Here is a 15,572-nt window from a genome sequence, read left to right as displayed (position 1 = left end):
GCTGACACACAAAAGATTCAAAAGTGTCTGGGGTATCTACTATAGTAATTTAGTCAGATGCCGACATATTTACAGCAGCTCATTTGCAGCGCATTCGTGAAACGGCTTTTCGCTCCAACGAGAAATCTCGTCATGTTGTAATATCGCGAGATCTCGTGACACGCGTTTCACTCCCACTTCTTAGTAACAGTCATGATTTGATAAAGTGACAACCTGCGTAATAATTGGTAATACATAGAGTTTGCTATTGTTCAGGCTAGCAGACTGTTATGGCTTGAGGTTAATGGTGCCTGTTACTTGTGAATTTTCACATTTGCATGGATCTTCTGCCTCGTGAACGTGAAACGGGTAATTATGCTAAAAGAAGAAAAAAGCAGAACTGCAATGTGTGTAAGGCTGGTGCTGATTTTTCAGTCTGAACACAGTAAAATTTATACAAATTACCTGTATTCAAACTTGTATTCTTTATATAGTTTGGTTAATTACTATTTAAAAGTTTTATCTGCGCTCCATTGTATAACTTATATTGGAGACTTGTATGTACTTTTCGATTGGAAATGGTTAGCTGTATACAGGGGCGCCGCTAAGGGGGGGAACAATTCTAAGGGCCCACGCCCTTTAGGGGCCCCCAGAGATCTGAATGGGTGTGGTAGGGGGGCCCAACCTCATATTTTGTCATAGGGCCCAAAATTGCTAGCGGCGCCCCTGGCTGTATATACTTTGAATATTTTTATGATTAATTTCTTTGTTTATTTAATTTGGCAACAGATCTGCACTTTTAGCAGTATTGCTGTCAATTTTTGTGAAAGTTGTTACTAAATAAAACAAAAGAAGCAGACTTGTGTAAATCCTATATTGGTCGTGTATTCTTCCTGTAGCGTAGTGACAGCTTTTTGTACGGAAGCCGTGAACGGCTGTGCTTGCAAATATATTTTCTTCTGAATAATTAGAAGGATAAGCATATTTTGTCGCCACCGCGAGATAGTCATGCCATACACAGCTCTGCTCGTTTTTGTACTGTAACCGTGTTACTTAATTTGCGAATCCATGAATTTAACGTTGACATTAAGTCAACATTGACATTGACAACGTTGACATTAAGTGTTGCACCTATCTAGTGTTTTACCGTGAAGGGCATGTTATATCTTGTCTCTAAGTCGCACTATGGTCCAGGGGAATGCTATGTCATATTAGAACATGTGTCGATGATGTGGCAATATAAATATTTTAGAATACTGTCAGTTTTAGTTTCAGAAATCCATCATTTGAGAAAAAAGGCCAGTCACGACAAATATATATGGAATATAACAACAGAGGTTAGCTGTATTTGTTTAAGTGTAAAGATGCACATAGAAACATGCATGAGCTCATCTGAGAATAAACTGAATGCAATGAAGATTTGTGACTCCTGCTGGAAAATGCGAATAGTGGCAGGGTCTTCAAGCAGTACATTTGTCTGAGAGTCAGTTAATATTAGGAAAGGCACCGTTTTTTTTTCAATGGCGCTAATTATCAAGAAGGAAATGGAGTACCCCAGTACCTGGTTTACGGGCACTGGAAGCTCCAGTATCAGTCAGACTTTCATGTAAGTATATGTGTGTTTAATGACTTGTGCATGTTTCATCTTTACCAGGGGCAGAGGGGAAACTCAATAAATAGCCTTCTCTCACACTTCCAGGCCTGCAGAACTGAGCATGTCCCCTGGTTTTGTGCATATGTCTGTAGGCTTTGAGTTTTTCCTATGGGGGCTTCAATTTCCTCCCAGAGTACAAATACGTGCAGATCAGTTGCATTGGGGAGTCCATACTGTGATGCTGAGTGGGTGTAGGAGGAGATTGAGAGATGAAACTCCGGATGATTTACTCCCTCGGCTAACTAACCAGAACAGGATCGTACCAATACCAAAATGATAAGTTTATAAATGTTTTTCACTACCCTGATTCATTCAGTTATTTCTGTTTGTTAATTCCATCCCCCAAGCAAATACATAAATAAACAAACAAATATTCAGGGGGAATGTGTCATAGGTGATAGAATCAGTGGATGAATCTAAAGAAAAAAAGTAATGATTTCTTTCTCTCCAAAACACAATGCACAAAACTCTTAAGTTAGGTAAGACATTGAAATTTTATGACAGTAGCATGATGCAGAGGAACAACAGAAGGAAAAATCTAACTAAACCTGAGTCAACTAGGACTAATTACACTAAATTAAGTGGAACACACAAAATACCTAAAACAACTTAATAAACAAGCAAGAAATATTACATTTGATTAACTATACTGATGCCTGAGGGAAGTTCTTGTGCATAATGCAGCAAGTATATACAGCTGCAGAGACACTACACATAGTGCAAATAAATTAAAAAGTATACAGTACACACACTGATTCCTGAAAAATCTAAATACCATGGAATACTAATGAAATACTGATGATGATGATAATAATAGAAATAATAATGAATTAGTTTAGGGTATTATGCAATTGACATGTACAATTAAAAAAGAAATTGCACCAGACATTTCCTGTGGCAAAGAAGGGTTGCTTTGTGCCACATTACTCAAGTCAATTCACTTTATTTTGTATAGTACATTTTCATAGCCTTACATTGTCTCAAAGCACTTTACTTTGTCCCTGCCCAATTGTCCCAGTGAGCAAGATCTAGCCTGAAAAATTAGAAAGCGACATTGGCAAGGATAAACTCAGTCATAGTAAGAAACCTTTGGAGGAACCAGAGTGAAAGGGGGAGCCCATCCTCCACAGGGCAGAAGTCAGGTTAACAAAGTCCTGATTTATATGGTTTATATGGTTCAATTAGTTAAGTCCGGATGTAAATACAGAATAACTGGCAGCAGGGCACACAGGAAAGACGTAAACAGGCAGGAGGGCAGGCAGGAGGGTGGCACAGGCAGGACGTAATGGGCAGGAGGGCGGGCAGGCAGGGCAGCACAGGCAGCCAGAACTGTTTTGCCACTGCAGTTTGTTTTACAATTTCATCTGCATTTGTTCCCCCAAGGTATAACAGCAGCTAATTTATGAACATGCTGCTTTTCAGAAAAGTTTAATTTCCAGGAGCATGACCAGTGCATACATTTAGTGTTGATGGTTCTTTGTAAAATGGATGTTCTGTACTTTTATTGATCTGTCCATCCATCCATCCATCCATCCATCCATCCATTCATCCATTTTCTAACTACTTCTGATGAAGTTCCGGGTTATGAGGTATCCTGAAGCCCAGGCAATATGGGACAAACACACACATGCACACACATAGGGTATACCTATCCTTATGGGGCCCGCTCATTGACTTCTATTGGATAAATGCTAACGCTAACTATGACAATCTTAACCCCCACCCTGCCCTAACCATAACCATAAGTAACCAAGCAAAATAAAAGAGGTTTTGCATTTTTAGTTTTTCCACAGCAGTCACAGATTTTTATAAAATAGAGTTTTCCTGGTTTTCAGTTTCGTGGTCCCCATAAGGGAAAAAAAAAACAGGTATTTATCACGCTATGGGGTAGGATAGGTATACCCGCTCGCACACACACACACAGACATGCACACAAATGGATAGATCACCACAGTTACTATGGATGTCGATCCTGCAATAATGAGACAGAACTATCATACTTAACAGGATCATATCCCTAGTTCTACATATGCATAATTATATTTAAAAAAGATCCCACGCACCCAGCACATGAGATGTTTGAACTTCTGCCCTCTGGTAAACGTTACCGCAGTATGCATTGCAGAACAACCAGATTTAATAAGAGCTTCTAACCCCAAAGCCATCAGAATACTAAATGCTAATGAACATACGTTTATGTGAAACCCTACTCTCTCTTACTCTCTGTGCACTTTATTACCACAACTGGTATTAAGTTTCATTTATCATTCTCCCAGCCAAGCAAGCCTGAGTCCGGCTTCCACTCCCCCGATCCCCAGCAATGTTAACTTGGAAGGGCGTATTCTGTATGCACAACTGAGACAACCCAGGTGGAGCTCAGCTTATCGGCTGGCAAAATTGCCTTCAGGTATCACCCACCCTAGTGAGAGTCCAAGCTAGGGCCGTTCTCAGAACTCACCCTAAACAAAGTCCTGCTCAAAAGTTGTAATGACCGCCTGAGGTACCTGTCAGCCTTGCCCGTAATGAGTCAGTGGGTGTAGCCGGGCTGACACGCTTTTGGGCATCCAATTGCTGAGAACTCCCCTTCGGTTCTGACAAACTGTACGATCACAAGCAGTGACAGCAGAGCCACAGACAAGCTCAACCAACAGAGAGCGAATGGTAAGCACCCAGCACCCGAAGGGCTCAACTGATCACATCCAAACGACTTCCTGATGGGATTGTGTACGTAACTGGTTTACTGTTGTTAATAGTGGTTGAACTTCTATGCAAGTCCCCTTGTTGGGGGAGAGGGAATGAATGAAAGCATAAGGTGAAATAAAACCTAAAATAAATCAAAAAGGTTAAACGGGAATCAAACCAAATGAATTGTGTTTCTTATTCAATTGTAAACATCAATTAGTTATGCAACAATAACCTAATTGGATGTTAATGTATTGTGATCAAACTGATTTAGTCCGTGAAGTTGATTCCTGCTTTCAGGCAAGAACCTGTGTGTCCAATTATGCGTGTTGTATCACCGCAGTTGACCACCAGAGACCCAACTCAGATGTTGTTAACCTACTATGGCGGACCACTAGAGGTGCAATTTCAATGGAGTGGCACTGCTATGGCTTGCCACTAGAAGCGCAATTTCAAAATTGAGTGGTAGTTCTATGCCTGACCACTAGAAGCGCAATTTCGAAATGGAGTGGTAGTTCTATGCCTGACCACCGGGGGCGCAATATCGAAATGGAGTTGTAGTTCTATGCCTGACCACTGGAGGCGCGATTTTGAAATGGAGTGGTAGTTCTATGCCTGACCACTGGAGGCGCAATTTCGAACTGGAGTGGTAGTTCTATGCCTGACCACCGGGGGCGCAATATCGAAATGGAGTGGTACTTCTATGCCTGACCACCGGGGGCGCAATATCGAAATGGAGTGGTAGTTCTATGCCTGACCACCGGGAGCGCAATTTCGAAATGGAGTGGTAGTTCTATGCCTGACCACTAGAGGCACGATTACGAAATGGAATAGTAGTTCTATGCCTGACCACTAGAGGCGCGATTTCGAAATGGAGTAGTAGTTCTATGGCTTGTCACTAGAAGCGCAATTTCAAAATTGAGTGGTAGTTCTATGCCTGACCACTAGAAGCGCAATTTCGAAATGGAGTGGTAGTTCTATGCCTGACCACCGGGGGCGCAATATCGAAATGGAGTGGTAGTTCTATGCCTGACCACTAGAGGCGCGATTTCGAAATGGAGTAGTACTTCTATGGCTTGCCACTAGAAGCGCAATTTCAAAATTGAGTGGTAGTTCTATGCCTGACCACTAGAAGCCCAATTTCGAAATGGAGTGGTAGTTCTATGCCTGACCACTAGAGGCGCGATTTCGAAATGGAGTGGTAGTTCTATGCCTGACCACTAGAGGCGCAATTTCGAACTGGAGTGGTAGTTCTATGCCTGACCACCGGGGGCGCAATATCGAAATGGAGTGGTAGTTCTATGCCTGACCACCGGGGGCGCAATATCAAAATGGAGTGGTAGTTCTATGCCTGGCCACTAGAGGCGCAATATCGAAATTGAGTGGTAGTTCTATGCCTGGCCACTAGAGGCGCAATTTCGAAATGGAGTGGTAGTTCTATGCCTGACCACTAGAGGTAACCAAAGATATAGCTAGGCGGTTGCCGACGCTAGATGAGTGACACACACATTTAATGCATGCGCATGCTGCTTGTGGCCTTCTTCTGTGCCTTGCACAGTATAAAACCCCTTAAAACAATTACTGAAGCGAGACGGCGCACGCGTTACGACGACAGATTTAAATTGTGAGTGCACTATATCTCGTCGCAAATGGTGCTTAACCACGGCGGGTCTCAAGCACAGGAGACTCCCAATTTCTAAATGACACACACTTGGCTCACAGCGCAAAGTTGTGTTAAACTTGCTTTGTCTAAAGCAGGCACACACATACGAGTATGATCCTGATAGGTAACTAAGCTATCGGTCTTATGTCCAAGCGCAACATAATTTAGGTTAGAACCTCATAACAAGTATTCCCGTTCGCTAATAGAGAGATCTCTCCCAGGATATATAGAAACGGAGACACTCGTCCGAATTGAACCTGGAAACAAAGCGCTACATCTGAGAATCTCGTCAGACATAGGGTTAAAGTTTACTGCAGTTTAATACGAAAGAACTACAATGAAATCACCGAAAATAAAACAAAATAATATAACTACTAATAATAGAAATAAAAATAACTATAATAAGCCCATATGATCCCGCTTAAATGCCTTCAGATTGCCATGAGTGCGACTTTTGCAACCAGTTCACAGTAGCGCTTCTTCACTGCACGTTCGGTCATAAAAAGTTTAAATTGTGTGCTCAGAATAAGTTTAAACCTTGTGCCTTGTGATTATTAACCAATTTTTATGCTGAATGGTCGGCTCAAACTCAATTGCGAAACACCGTGAGTCTGTTAATGTGTGACTTAAATGGAACTCATTAATAACCAGTATCACGTAATAACCTGGGTTAGAATAGAAGGCTTGTCCAACGAGCTGCGTCACCAGGTAATGTAAACGATCGGTAGCGAAGCTCCCCTCACGGCCAATGAGAGAGAGTCTCGCGATATTTCAGGCGAATTTGAGGTTTCAGAGCGTAGATCGCACAGGCAGGGATTCTTGTGAGCACTCAATGAACGGAGGCTGAAGTTGTGTAAAAGACATGCATTTATTCCTATAACTAACATAAGACAGACATTACACCTAACAAACAATAAACACGAAATAACGGAGTGGACACAAACAATGTAATCATGAAAATGCAATGACCAGATTTAAAATGAGTAACCTTAAAAGGGAAAATACTGTTCTGCAAAGCAAGCAATTTGTGGAAATACTGTCCTAAAGTAATATAGCAGGTGAATAGGAGTTTAGGTTGTTATAAATGAAAGGAAGTTTGTTTACTTGGTTGCAGAGTGGGGGGGGGGGTCTTGGCAGTTGGTTGCGGAGGCTGATGAGCTGATGGGTGATGGCACTCAGGGAGGCGTGGTGTTTGCAGCGGTTGTTGGAGTGGAGCCCCTCTGATTCCCTCTCCTGGTGAAGCTTGGGCTTGGTTGCAGTTCTCTGTCCAGCTGGGTCTTCACTGATAGGCTTCAGGAGGGCTTCTTGTGGGCTTCTCTTCTCTTGGGCTGATGTTCTCTGCCTCTCTTCGTGCTGATGGTCTTTTGTTTTCTCCTCCCTTCTGTTTCTCCTCTCCTGGCTTTGTTCTGAGGTGCCAGGTTTTATAGTGTAAAGTTCGTGAATAGGAGTGACCAGGAATTCGACTCCTGGACCAATGGCTGACCATCCATTTGGCGGGCTTTCGGAAGGGGGTCTGTATCAGTCCTTTTGAGATTTATGACCAGAGTGATTTCCCTTGTATTGATGATTTTCGTTAGGCTGGTGTAACTTTTGATATATTCACTTTCGTGGTAACCACTGACCAGATTTGGAAACTGGAGTGATTTTCCATCGGTTTGATACCAAACATGCCATAGCAACCTAGCGGTTCACACCTCATACCATCTGTAATGATTAATTAATGATTACTTATATTATGTCGTTATGTTATATTACTCACACCTTATTTTATGCCTCACAATCTATATAATTGTAAATATACTGTGTAGCTGCTGGCGCGTTCCAAACTAAATCTCATTGTACTTACAATGTCAATAAAAACATCCATCCATCCATCTAGGCAGGCCAGTGTCGCCTCCATCCTTCCTGAAGTCAGTGATTCCTTTGTCTTTGTGCTGTTTAGTGCCAAATTGTTTGCTGAACTCCAACCTATCAGTTTCTGGACCTCATCTCTGTAAGCTGACTCATAAGAACCAAAGAGATTTACAAATGAGAGGAGGCCATTCGGCCCATCAAGCTCCTTTGAGGAGAACTTAGCTAATAGCTCAAAAATCTTATCTAGCTCTGATTTAAAAGAACCCAGGGTTTTAGCTTGTGTTACAATAACAGGAAGACTATTCCATACTCTAACTACACGCTGTGTACAGAAATGCTTCATCAAATTCGTTTTAAAATGTTCTCCAGCTAATTTCCACTTATGGCCACGAGTTCTGGTATTTAAACTAACATTGAAATAGCCATTTGGCTGAACAGCATCCAGACCTGTTAGAATCTTAAACACCTGGATTATGTCCCCCCTTAGTCTCCTTTGCTCGAGGCTAAACAGATTCAGCTCAGCTAACCTCTCCTCATTAGACATTCCTCTAAGACCAGGAATCATTCTCGTTGCCCTACGTTGCACCTTTTCCAAGGCAGCAATGTCCTTCTTAAGGTATGGTAACCAAACCCGCACACAATATTCTAGGTGGGGTCTTACCAAGGAATTATATTATCGTAGCATCACTTGCCTTGTCTTAAACTCCACACACCTAGAGATGCAATGTGCCTTCTCGCGTGGTGTTCCTGCAGAGGGAGTCTGTGAGTGCTGGAGATTGGGGGAGGGGGCAGTGTGGCTATGTCTGCTCTGTGTTCCTCCAGACGAGCAAAGAAGCTGTTTAGCTCCTTTGCTAAAAGGGCGTTGCTGTTAACAGTGACGGTGTTGTTGCCTTTGAAGTTTGTAATGTGTTGTATTCCCTGCCACACCCACTGTGGGTTGTTGTATGTGAAGTAGACCTCTATTTTCTGTTTCTCTGCCTGCCTGGCAACCTTGATGCCCCTATTCAGGTTAGCTCTGGCTGCACTCTGTGTTCTTGACTGCGCTGTCTTGTCCTGTAGTATTGTATTGTTGCTCTTGTGTTTATCTTGCACTTTCTCCCTCTGTTTGTGCTCCTTTCACTCTGTATAGTTCTATCTTGCCCGCACTTGTGTCATCTTGTGTTGTTTCTGTTTTTCTTCTTTGTGTTGCACCGTGGTCCAGGAGGAACAATGTTTCCTTTCACTGTGTACTGTGTATATTGCTGAAATAACAATAAACCCACTTGACCACCTGCCTCAATTCATCCTGAAGAGTTTTCCAATGTTGTTCAAAGGTCTGTTTGTTTCGAGTGAAGGACACGCCCCTGGACGTGCTGGATAAGGGGACCACAGATCAGTGTCCTCAGTCCTGCTTCTCCCTTCAAAGCTGAGAGGAAGATGACCCGCCTGCTGCTTCTGGTTTTGGCTTATGGAGCTCTGCTTATCTCCACAGAGGCCCAGCAAGATTACCACAGTCTCCCTGCACTCACAAGACGGCCATTAAACTCGCAGTCGAAAATGCTCATCAAGGAACCCGTCAGCACATGAATTTCTATAACATCCAGGGCCGTCCGAAGGTAACTGCTGAGAAAGTGTTTACAAAAGTGTGAAACTTTCATCATCTGCAAGCTGAACTAATGAGTATCACATTGATTTTGATGTTTTAATTTCAATGCATATGATGCTTAATGTCTCTTCACAATGAAAGTGATGGTTGTATATCTCAGCCCTGGTCAATTTTACCTTCTCACAGTTTCTCTCTGAATCTGCTGCAGTCAAGTCTGTGACAGTTTGCCATTTTTTGGGTGATTATTGTTTGTTATATTGCCTTTAAAACAGTTGTAGGCAATTTTGTATATAACGTGTTTATGTGATTTAGATCAGCAGTGAATACATTGACATTGAGATTCTCTTGAGAGCAACAAAATGTCCAAAGTCAACTGCAACAGACCATCGGGCTGACTGTATTTTCATGGACAAGAGGGTAAGTAAAGAGTCACTGTGACTGTGAGCATTGGACATATCAGTTAGCAAATTAATTTAGGTTCATGTTAACTTTTTTGATGCCCTGCGGGGGAAAGTTAGCCAACAATAAAGTAACAAATACATAGGTGGCCTCAAAGAGCCAGTTCCTTCACCTTATTCTCAAATTTTAGTAGGTTTACAGGCTTAAAGGCTGGATTACCAGGCAGAAGCAAATGCTAATCATCTGAGGGATGACCTGTAGATTATGCTTCGAGCTATGAACCCTAGCTGGCCTTATTTAAAGACCTGTGGGCTGTACTACAAAGCGGGTTTTACATACCCAGAGTTAACTCAATCGAGCCAGGTTAACTAAAAGTTAACTCATTGTTGAAATCAGCCTTAAATGGCAGTGTGGTGTTTTGTGGTGAAAGGGCAGGACTTAACTCTTGTTTTAATTAGAAAGCCAGTAATTAAACCTGGTCAGAGCAGGGTAGATGTGCAGTGTGAATTACCCTTTAAATTTACCTCTTTAAATAGTGAACTACAGGACCACTTAGCTTGATCGGAGGACAGTATTTTAATACAGAGCAGTGTTCAGTTAAACGGGATTTGTTGTTCATACTTTTAGATGAACTTGCTTTGTATAATATAGCCTTATGGTGACCCTGCTTTGGAAGCTCTTTCCTCTAAAATTGTTCTGTGTCATTAAACCCTGCACTCCAGCAGCTCTGCCTTAAATCATTAGATATATCTTTACTACACCTTCTCTCACTGTATTTATTGCCCACCACTCTTTAAATACTGTTTTTGTGTGTCTGTGTGTTTTTGCAGCCATTCATTAACTGTAGAGTTTGCAGCAGACGGTCTGGTAATGATCTTACACGTCCATCAAATGACTGTGTACCAAACAAGAAAGTGGATGAAGTAAGTGTAGAGAGTCTTAGCATTATGTAAATGTAACAGGTGTGTGAATTGTGTCTAAACATGTGGTTAAACTTTGATTGTGTTTGTACATGCAAAAATTTGATCAGAGTACTGTTTATTAATGACAATGTTACTTTTAATCTGAACAACAGTGGCAGCACCAAGGAAAAGCTTGGGGGGGGGGGCTCTAGCTCCTCCTCCAATGACCATAGTACCCCCACAGCACCCCCAAAATATTGGTTTCATTTTTTCTTTAACTATCTGTAAAATCTGTATATTGTGTAAGACATTTTTGCGGTTTTTACAGCATACTTGTAGTGTATTTTTTCTTCAAAGTACACATAGAGGCTCTGTGAGCTAGACGTTAGAATTTCATATTTTATCCTATTTTATCCATGCTGTAGCTTATCGTGCTGTGTGCTTCTATACACCATCTACATAAGCTGAAAAGCTAAAGCACCCGGTCTAAATAATCTCACTCCCCTATAGCACCTGTAGCATTAAGTCACTGGCGCTGCCACTGCTGAATAAACGACTCCAATCTGACTAAACCGCTTAACTTTTCCTCCCCATGTTACATTTCAGGACAAACGACGTAATATGTGTCCTTCTGATAAACCTCTTCTCAGACCTAAAACTGCCTTGGCTTCCAAGGACACTAAAGAAGCTGAAGGAGACCGTCTGGCTGTTTCTGATGGCTGATGGTCCTGCAATGTGGACCAGAGGAGGAAACTGGGAGGGAAAATGCTTTGCTTTATATCATGCCCACCCAAAGCCCCCAGTGAGTAAGCCATAGGCGCCGATAGCATGGAAAAACTCCCAAGAAGGAAGAAACCTTGGGAGGGACCAAACTCAAAGGGGGAGCCCATCCTCCTGGGGCCGGCAAAGTGTAGGTGCAGGATCACAAAAAAACTTGACGAGAGAAACGAGAGAATTCGACTGTCCCTCACAAAAACTGTAAAGTTTTAGTGGCTAAATTGCTTTTTCTATGCCTTTTCAAACAGGAGGAGATTTGTTTGGCTATACGTAGAAATTTTCTATACAATTTAGACAGCACAGAATCATTAACCTACTTTAATGAATTTATTTATACAACCACATATTTCACACATTTTGACATCAGTCATGCAGTGAAGATACAGTCTCTTTATTTCTTGACGCCAACCCTCCCCATTAATCCGGGCTTGGGACCGACACCTAGTTGAGCTGGCTTGTTCCCTTAAGTGGCTGGGTTAGGCTAAACTATGCACATATTTATGAAGACTACTATAAATTTATAAAGACCTCCCTAAATATGTAGTCTAACAAAACGCAGTTTAAAGAAGGTAGCCTACCTGGTAAACAAAGAAATTAAAAGGCCCACAGCATATAATCGGGCTATATCCAAGCAGTTTTTAAGAACGTAACCTACATGGCGAAATTGAATTACTTTCTGGACCAACAAACGCAACCAGACATGAACATTATGCACCTTCCTAGTCTTGATGTATGTCGTCATACAGATGAGGACGTTAAGGCAGCCTTTAGGTCCGACCCATCATGCACTGCAGTTTTTTGCAAATTCCTCAGATGGAAAACCATTAAATACCTCTTCTATTACCTTATATTACCTTATATTCATGTAATAAATATACAAATATCAATTAGTTGGAAATCAGCCAGACAGACGTAATTACTACAAATGGTTTCCACTGTATTTGTGACTCTGAGTGCCGCAGGCTTGGATGCAGTGCCGCACCATTTTGTAAGGCATGCACTGGCCAATCATGTAGCACTTCTCTCATAAATATTAATGAGACATCACCTACCACCCTGCAAAAAAGAAATTTGCCGCTCGTCCCCCTGCACATGAACCAACATGGCTGTGTCAACCAGCGGAGCTCCGGAGCCTCTGGAGAAACACGCGACAAAAAAGGCTCGCATACGGTCTTCCAGAGTTTGGGAATACTTCAGTCATGACACCTTTTCTGCGCCTCTACTGTAGCTGGCGTTAATGACGCTGTTTCAGCCATTTTATATTTTCTGTTTACTTATTCTGTCATGTAAGACTGAGACAAATTATCGTTTACGACTATTCTTACACACTGTAGCCTGACTTGCTGACTTAAGTAAGCTTAACTATAAGCTACCTTTGCTAGTGTTTGTGAATAACATGTTTCTCTAGTTATGAAATTATTCCATGTTTTAGCATCTGTTTCAACATTAAAGTCAAATTGGTATATTGAAATATGTAAAAACTATTGAACTATTAGCTTAAGTCTAACATAGAAAATCCTACTGAATCTCTTAAGATTTTCATTTTTTGTTAATGCACTAATGTTTAAGAAGTGTCTTAAATTGAATTTCAGATTTGTGTGTGGGTGGGAGTGGGTGAATTGTATTAAATTCATACATTCATTCTTTTGGCTCAGACATTACTGACCTAAAACAAATTGAGGCATTGGGTAAGTGCTTAAATTAGCTACTAAATGGCAAAAAATATTCTAAATATCACATTTTCCATTCTTCGGTATAATTTTAATGAATCACCTATGCTGCCAAACATTAACGCATAGATTGTCACAACACTCTATGTTTTAGTTCTTCTTTATGTGTATAGGACGGTGTGATGGTTCTGGTGGTGGGTGTGGCCGACGCTGCTCGCGATGTTTGGCTATGCTGCAGTCCCAGGGACCAAGTTGGAACACATTTCCACCTTCAAGCTTAGGTGGAAAAACGGCACCGAGACCCAGCAGCAGGACAACTTCTTGTCCAGACAACCAGCCCTGCTTCATCATTGAAGTAAGCCCTGTGAACAGGAGCGAGATGTACTTCTGCAGTGGATGTTATAGCGGAAAGAACATCCCCATCCTCACGTCTGCCGGAGTGCCCCCTCAAGTGGGTGTGTGACTTAACTCGATGGATGAATTGGACAGAATGTACTGTTACTAGAGGTCGACCGATATGGGTTTTTCAAGTCAAGGGTCAGGCGATGGCCGATATATGCTGCTGATTTTTTTTGGCCGATAATTGGACGTTTTCCCCTCTATTTGCATGGTAAAATATCACACTAATAATAACAAACGATACACAAAATTTCTCAATTTAGCATTTATTGAATACTCGAATACTTGAATACTGGAAACAATAACGCATTTATAAACAATAAAAATAGCAGCATCAGAATCTCTGTTAGTGCACAATATAGCAGCAAACTCCTCATGTTTGACGGAAGGAAATTTGTAAACAATACAAAAAGGAATAAGCATGTTATCTTTAGTTGTAATCCCACTTCCAGTCCCTGAGTCTTACTCACCACACTCATACTTCACAGCAAACAGACAGCAGTTAATTAACCAGAAGAGAAAAATGCAAAAACACAACAGAACTTGTAAATAATAACAAACTAATAGACAATAAAAATAGCAGCATCAGAATCTCTATTAGTGCCAAATATAGCAGCAAACTCCTCATGTCTGACGGAAGGAAAATTTGTAAATACACAAAGGAATGAGCACATCTTCAGTTTTAATCCCATTTCCAGTCCCTGAGTCTTCCTCATCCCACAAGCAGGCAAGGCATGTCACCCCGGTTGTGTGACACTTATTTTATATAATAAAATAAGTGCCCCCTGCGGCCCCAGAGCCCGAGCAGCCGTCTCCGCTGCCTGCAGCTACCGCGCCCACGTCCGAGGCGCTTTCCCTGCCTGCAGCTCCCGGGCAGGCGCCCCCTCTGCAGCCTGCAGCTCCAGTCCCTGGCCCCACTCCAGTCCCTTCTCCCCCTGTGACTCTGGTACCCTCACCCCGACGAGCCCGACCCCGGCCGCAGGTCCTTATGTCTGTGTCCCATAAGGGGAGAGGACACAGACGCACGGCTGGGGTCCCACCCGCCCAGCCCCCTGGCTCGCCCTCCCTCGCCGGCGCTAGGGCTTGGTCGGCACCTGCGGGTCCTGGCCCTCCGGGTCGGCTGTCGTCTGCGGGTCCCCCTCCGCGGCCTCGTCGCCCTGCCTCGGTCCCTCCTCCAGCGTCTTATCGGTTGCCTGCGGGCCCCCCGACGGCGGCTCCTCATTCGCCTGCTGGTCCTCCCGCTCTGGCGTGTCGGAGGACGTCGCCGTCTGCTGCGGCTCCCCCTCTCTCCTTGCCCTCGCCAGGGTCCCTTCCAGCTCCTTCGTCCCCTTCCCTGGTCTCCCCTCCGACTCCCTCCTTCGTCCCTGCGTCTGTCCCTCACCCCGTCTCCTCGGCCCCTCCGGCTCCGGCCTCCCGGCCGCCTGCAGCCCTTCCGGCTGCCTCCCGTCGCCCGCTGGGTCTCCCTCGGGCTCCTCTTGGTTCCCCCTCCTTCTCTCCCTGGCCTCCCGTCTTTGTCCCTCCTGCCTCTGCTCCCCCTCGCTTTGTTCCTCCTGTCTCTGTCCCTCCTCTCTTTGTCCCTCGTCCCTCTGGCTTCTGCTCCTCTTTCCCCGATGTTCCCTTCGTTCACTCCCGGTCCTTTTGTCCTGCCTGTTCCCTCCGTGTCCCCCTTTCTGATCTGTTTCTCTGCCTTTCCTGTCTTATGTCAAGTCTTGTCCTGGCTCCTTCCCCTGTGCCAGTTCTGTCTGTCCGTTCTGTTCCCTGTCCCTCATTAATGAGGTTTTATATAGATATACATATATGCCCGGCTTGTCCGCTCCTCGTGTGTGCCACGCCCCCTGATTACCCACGTGTGCTTCCCTGATCGTCTCCTGCTTTGCCCGATTACTTTGATTAGTCATGACCTATTTTAAGTCCTGGTCTTACCTGTTTGCCCTGTCCGTCATTGTAGTTTGTCAATGCCTGCGTTCCGTCCTGCTCTACCCGCTCCGTTTCCCCGATTAAAGACCCG

The sequence above is a fragment of the Brienomyrus brachyistius genome, unplaced genomic scaffold (assembly GCF_023856365.1).
Source record: "Brienomyrus brachyistius isolate T26 unplaced genomic scaffold, BBRACH_0.4 scaffold108, whole genome shotgun sequence".
Taxonomy (NCBI): domain Eukaryota; kingdom Metazoa; phylum Chordata; class Actinopteri; order Osteoglossiformes; family Mormyridae; genus Brienomyrus; species Brienomyrus brachyistius.
The sequence above is the reverse complement of the archived record's forward strand: the minus strand, read 5'-3'. Positions refer to the sequence as shown.